This window comes from Arvicanthis niloticus, chromosome 26 (genome assembly GCF_011762505.2).
Source record: "Arvicanthis niloticus isolate mArvNil1 chromosome 26, mArvNil1.pat.X, whole genome shotgun sequence".
NCBI classification, from domain to species: domain Eukaryota; kingdom Metazoa; phylum Chordata; class Mammalia; order Rodentia; family Muridae; genus Arvicanthis; species Arvicanthis niloticus.
Window position 1 is genome coordinate 36,581,703 of NC_133434.1, and position 6,301 is coordinate 36,588,003.

Consider the following 6,301-nt stretch of genomic DNA (forward strand, 5'->3'; position numbering starts at 1 on the left):
AATGAATGAATGAAAAAGAGAGGGGGCGGACTGGAGAGATGGCTTAGTGGTTAAGAGCACTGGCTGCTCTTTCCAGCACCCACATGGCAGCTCACAACTGTCTGTGACTCCCGTTCCAGATCTAACACTCTCACACAGACAAACCTGCAGGCAAAACACTGATGCAAATAAAATAAAATTTAAGAAAGGAAAGAAGGAAGGAAGGAAGGGAGGGAAGGAGGGAGGAAGGGAGGGAGGGAGGGAGGGAGGGAGGGAGGAAGAGGGGCTGGCAATGAAGCTCAGTGGGTAGAACATTTGCCTATCATGCACAATGGCTTGACTCCAATCCCGTGCATCCCAGAAACTAGACATGGATGCACACACCAGGTATCACTTGGGAAGCAGAGGTAGGAGTATCAGAAGTTCGAAGCCATTCTCACCTGCACAGCAAGTTCAAGGCCAGCATGGACTACAAGAGACCTTATCTAAAGAAGAATATCTGGGAGCCTGAGGATCGGAGTTCAGATCTTAGCATCTTGTCTGCACACACACACACACACACACACACGCACACGCACACGCACACGCACATGCATGGAGTAAATAAATCTAAAAAAGAAAGACTAGATCTCTGATGAAGGATAAATTGGCAGCATCTATGAAAACCACAGATTCCAGGGGCTGGAGAGATATGGCTTAGTCATTAAAAACACTTCTGTCCTTCCAAAAGACTCAAGTTCAACATTCATATTGGCATGCTAGACATAACCTATATTCCAACTCCAGGGGGTCCAGTACCCTCTCCTGGTCCTCATAGTCACCACATGCATATATCATATGTACACACACTCAATTAAAAATAAATCTCATTTCCATTGTTAGAAAGTGTGTACATAGCCGGGCAGTGGTGGTGCATGCCTTTAATCCCAGCACTCGGGAGGCAGAGGCAGGTGGATTTCTGAGTTCGAGGCCAGCCTGGTCTACAGAGTGAGTTCCAGGACAGCCAGGGCTACACAGAGAAACCCTGTCTCGAAAAAAACCAAACCAAACCAAACCAAAAAAAAAAAAAAAAAAGAAAAAAACAAGAGAGAGAGAGAGAGAGAGAGAGAGAGAGAGACACCCAGAGCACATACAGGTATGGAATTCCACGTGCAGAACTATTTATTGTAGCCTTCTTTGTAACAGTAAAGCATTGTAAAAAAAAAAAAAAAAAAAAAAAAAACAGTCCCCCCAGGGTCTGGTGAGTGTTACAGAACACTATGCAATAAAGGCAGGGAGCCCTAAAAATGATGGAGGCACCAGGCTGCGGATCCAGGAAGATCCTCAGCGTATGACCGGGAAGTAACAAGTCGTCAGACATCATCATGTCTATCTCCAGTGATGTAGACAATCAAACATATGACCAATATGTCTACGTACCAACTCTCCATGGAGAGGACAAAGGAATGCAGGGAGAGACACAGATGGCCACCAGAAGCTACCACCTAGGAAAGGCAGGAGAAGGAACAGGAGAGTCGGTAAGCCTTACCCTGTGTTCAAAGTGTATTTCAGAAATGGTTGCCCTTCCTTCCTCTCTCTCTCTCTCTCTCTCTCTCTCTCTCTCTCTCTCTCTCTCTCTCTCTTTCTGTGATAGTTTGTATATGCTCAGCCCAGGGAGTGGCACTCTTAGGAGGTGTGGCCTTGTTGGAGTGGGTGTGTCACTGTGGGTGTGGGCTTTAAGACCCTTGTCCTAGCTCCCTCGAGGTGAGTTTTCTCCTGTTTGCCTTCAGAACAAGATGTAGAACTTATACCATGCCTACCTGGATGCTGCCATTTTCCCGCCTTGATGATAATGGACTGAACCTCTGAACCTATAAGCCAGCTCCAATTAAATGTTGTCCTTCACAGCGGTAAAACCCTAAGACACACTTTCTTTCCTTCTTTCTCTCTTTTTCTCTTTCTTTCTTTCTTTCTTTCTTTCTTTCTTTCTTTCTCTCTTTCTCTTTTTGTTAAGGGTTTCTCTGTACAGAGACAGCCCTGACTGTCCTGGAACTCCCTTGTAGACCAGGTTGGCTTCCAATTCACAGAGATCCACCTGCCTCTGCCTCCCAAGTGCTGGGTTTAAAGGTGCATGCCCCTGTCTCGAAAAACCAAAAATAAATAAATAAATAAATAAATAAATAAATAAATAAATAAAGGTGCATGCCACCACACCCGGCTGCTATTTCTTTTTGATAGGATCCTGTTCATATTATTTTTCAATGCAATTTTTAAAATTCAATATTTTCTTTCTTTTCTTTTTTCTTTTGTTTTGTTTTGTTTTTTGAGACAGGGTTTCTCTATGCAGTCCAGGCTGTCCCAGAACTCACTCTGTAGACCAGGCTGGCCTCAAACTCAGAAATCCACTTGCTTCTGCCTCCCACGTGCTGGGATTAAAGGCTTGCGCCACCACTGCCTGGCCTTTTTTTTTTTTTTTTTTTTTTTTCAATATTTTCAATATAGTTCTGTTGTTACTTTGTTTTGAGCTAGGGCCTTGATATGTTGTAGCTCTGTCTGGCCTCAAATTCAAGATGTTCAAGCCCCAGTTTCCCAAGTGCCAGGATTAAAGGTGTGCAAACCAGGCAGAGCTTCAGAAATTTTTTTTACAATTTTTTTTGAGACAGGGTTTCTTCATGTAACCCTGACGGTCCTGAAACCCATGCTGCAGACCAGGATGGCCTCAGACTTGGAGATCCGCCTGCCCTTGCTTCCCGAGAGCTGGGAATAAAGGCATGCGCCACCACTACTTGACTGAATTTTTTTTTAATAAAATTTGTTTTTATGTGTGTGTGTGTGTGTGTGTGTGTGTGTAGATGTGTGTAGATGTACCTCTGCATACTCAGAGGACAGAAGAGGGGGCATCAGGCGGCCTCTTCATCACTCGCCACCTCTGTCTCTGAACAGAGACACCTCTCCAACCCATTTGTTGAGTTTGTAAGGGGGCGTCTGACGATTGTCAGCCTGCAACCTTCCTATCTTTACCTCCCGTGTGCTGACACCGAAGGTGTGCTGCCCCACTCTGCTTCAGTATAGTTCTGATATTTGCTGTATCTTGAAGAATGAAGTCTAACCCTAATTGTCCACGACCTTTGGCCCCTCTGGGCCTCTATTCCTCCATTTGGCACAGGGTGGGACCAGCTTTCCTCTTCTGAGGTGACCTCAGTACAGCTCAGAATATGGAAGCCACCAAGATATAGGCTGTTGCTAGGAATGACTCTGGTAGACTCCTCAGACCACCGGAGGCCCCGCCCTCTCCAGAGGCCACACCCTCTTTCGAGACTAGGTTAACTTTGATGTGAGCTGTGGTTCCCTCCTGCCCTTGCTCCAAACATAAGCATGGAGGCTCAGGAGAACCAGTTCTGGAAACCAGTTCAGTGAAGGAAGCTGAGGCTTCCAAGTTTTGGATTCCTGGTTATTCACGAAACTTTTGCCATCGCCACAAGCCAACAGTGGCCACTTACTCTTCAAAATGGTGTCATGAATGTCTTCATCCTCTGTGGAGACCCAAGTGCCTCTTTCCATAGAGGTGATCTGTGTGCAGCTCTGACGCATGTTAGTCCAGAACCCCAGCCCCGACCCCAGGCATGCTCTCTGCTCAGGGACCATCTTTCTAGTTTGTTCAAACACTACACTGCCGAGGCAAAGGCAGTAACCCATTCATTTGTTCATTCATTCTTTTTTGTTTTTGTTTTTGTTTTTCGAGACAGGGTTTCTCTGTGTAGCCATGGCTGTCCTGGAACTCACTCTGTAGACCAGGCGGGCCTCGAACTCAGAAATCCGCCTGCCTCTGCCTCCCAAGTGCTGGGATTAAAGGCGTGCGCCACCACCGCCCGGCTTTCATTCATTCTTCATTCCTTAAATAGTATTGCCCTGGGTAAAACCGAAATAATAGTGAGGTTGGTCTCTGGTGGGTGTTCTGGAAGACAGACTACAGAGACGAAGATGAGGAGGCTGAGGGGCTTCCTCTAAGTTTCCCCGGATCTTACCTCCTCTCTCTACCCCATTCCTCACAAACTGGAGCCTGAGGCCTCAAGCCGACTTTGGCAACAGACAGTCGGGATTCCCCGTAAGGACTGGGGCAGGGGAGAAAATGCCAGAAGTCCTCAGGAGATGAACTCGGCACAGGAAGCACTGGCCTCTTCCAGATCCTTCATCATCGGACTCCTCATTGTGGAATCCGCCTCCAGCCATGAGAGCTGCTCCTCAAACCTGAGGCTCCTCCCAGGCCTGGGCCCACTTGAGGACTCCTGGGCGCGAGGCTGCTGAATGGAATCTTTTGGTCTGGTTGCTCTGCCAATGTCACCGTCTAGACTGAGACAGGAATAGATGTGCGTGTGCGTGTGCGTGTGTGTGTGTGTGTGTGTGTGTATATACGCACGTGTGCACACTATATACACAGGTCAGTCCAGTGTGGGTAATGTCAATTCACTCCAGATTTACTGGAACACTGTCAACTTCACATACGTGGACTAGAAACCCTTGAAATGTCCTGAAAATTCCAATATGATTACTCCTTCATGAAGCATTCCTTCAGTCTTGTTCCAAGAACAGGGTCTGAGAACCAGAGAGTAAAGCTGCACATATCCTTCAGTAAGATTTTAAAAGTAACAAACAAAAGGCTGGGAGGATGACTTAAGGGTGGTTAAGAGTGCAAACTAGGGGCTGGAGAGATGGCTCAGTGGTTAAGAGCACTGACTGCTCTTCCAGAGGTCCTGAGTTCAATTCCCAGCAACCACATGGTGGCTCACAACCATCTGTAATGGGATCTGATGCCCTCTTCTGGTGTGTCTGAAGAGAGCAACAGTATACTCACATACATAAAATAAATAAATCAGTCTTTAAAAGAGTGCGGAACTACTTGTCCAGAGGATCTGAGTTCAGTTTTCAGCTCCGGTATATGCTGGAATTGCCGGTATTGGGTGGTAACCACCTGAAACTCCAGCTCCACGGATCCAGTATCTTCTGGATGACAAAGATACTTTCACTCACAGTATATTGCATATGCACATAACATATACTCATAACTTAATATTATGCCATATATATATATATATATATATATAACAATATGGTACAGTGTAGGTGTTAGTGTGGAGTGTCCAACTTTCCTGTGTGTACGAACTTTCTTCTGTGTGTATATGTATGGGGTTGTACATGTGTATGTGGATATGCATGTGTGTGGGAATGTGGATGTGTATGCAGCTGGAGGTCACAGGTCAACCTCAGGTTATTGTTTCTCAGCAGCCGTCCTCATCTTGTTTTGTTTGAGATGGGGTCTGGGGTCTCTCTCTGGAGCCCGGCCTTGCTTATTAGGCTAGGTTGGCTGCCCAGCAAGCTCTCGGGATCCTCCCGCCTCTGTGTCCCCGGTGCTGGGATTTCAATCCTGTACCACCCTACCCCAGTGTTTATGGGTACTGTATGTTGACCAAGCTATGCCCCAGCCTTTCCTTTTCCTTTTTTGGCAAGGTCTCACGACATAGCCAAGGCTGACTTCAAACGAGGCGCTCCTGCAGAGTTCCCATCCACAACCAGTGCATACAAAGCTGAGCTGTGTGCACAGAGCCAGAACTAACAACTGCCCTTAAAACTGGACAAGGATAGTCTGGGCCACAGAGCAAGAGCTTGTCTAAAGAATAAAGATGAAAAGAGGCCGGAAAACTAGCTCAGCACTTTAGAGCACTGGCTCCCCTTCCCGACCAATCCAGGCGCTGGTTTGATTCCCAGCACCCACGGGGCAGCTCACAAGTGTCCATAACTTCAGCTCCAGAGGAGCTAACACCCTCTTCTAACACCCCCTTCTGTCCTCAGAGGGGCCAGGCGCACCTGTCATACACAGACATACATGCAGGCAAAATACCCATACTACTATAAAATGATTAAAAAACTTTTTTTTTTGAGCTGGGTGGTAGAAACTCATATCTTTGATCCTAGCACTTGGAAGGCAGAGTCAGTGAAGCTCTGAGTTTGAGGCCAGCATGGTCTACAGGCTGTTCCAGAACAACTTGGAGAAATCCTGTCTCAAAATAAATAAGTAAGTAAGTAAGTACATACATAAATAAAATAATAATAAAAAAATTTGAGACAGGGTTCCTCTGTGTAGCCCTGGCTATCCTGGAACTCCCTCTGTAGACCAGGCTGGCCTCCATCTCACAGAGATCTGCCTGCCTCTGCCTCCTGAGTGCTGAGATTAAAAGTACATAGCACCACCACCTGGTTTAAGGCCTAACTTTAAATAAAGTTGTTTTGTTTTTTTTGTTGTTGTTGTTTGTTTTTGTAATGGAGGGCAGGCTTGGGACCTCTGAGA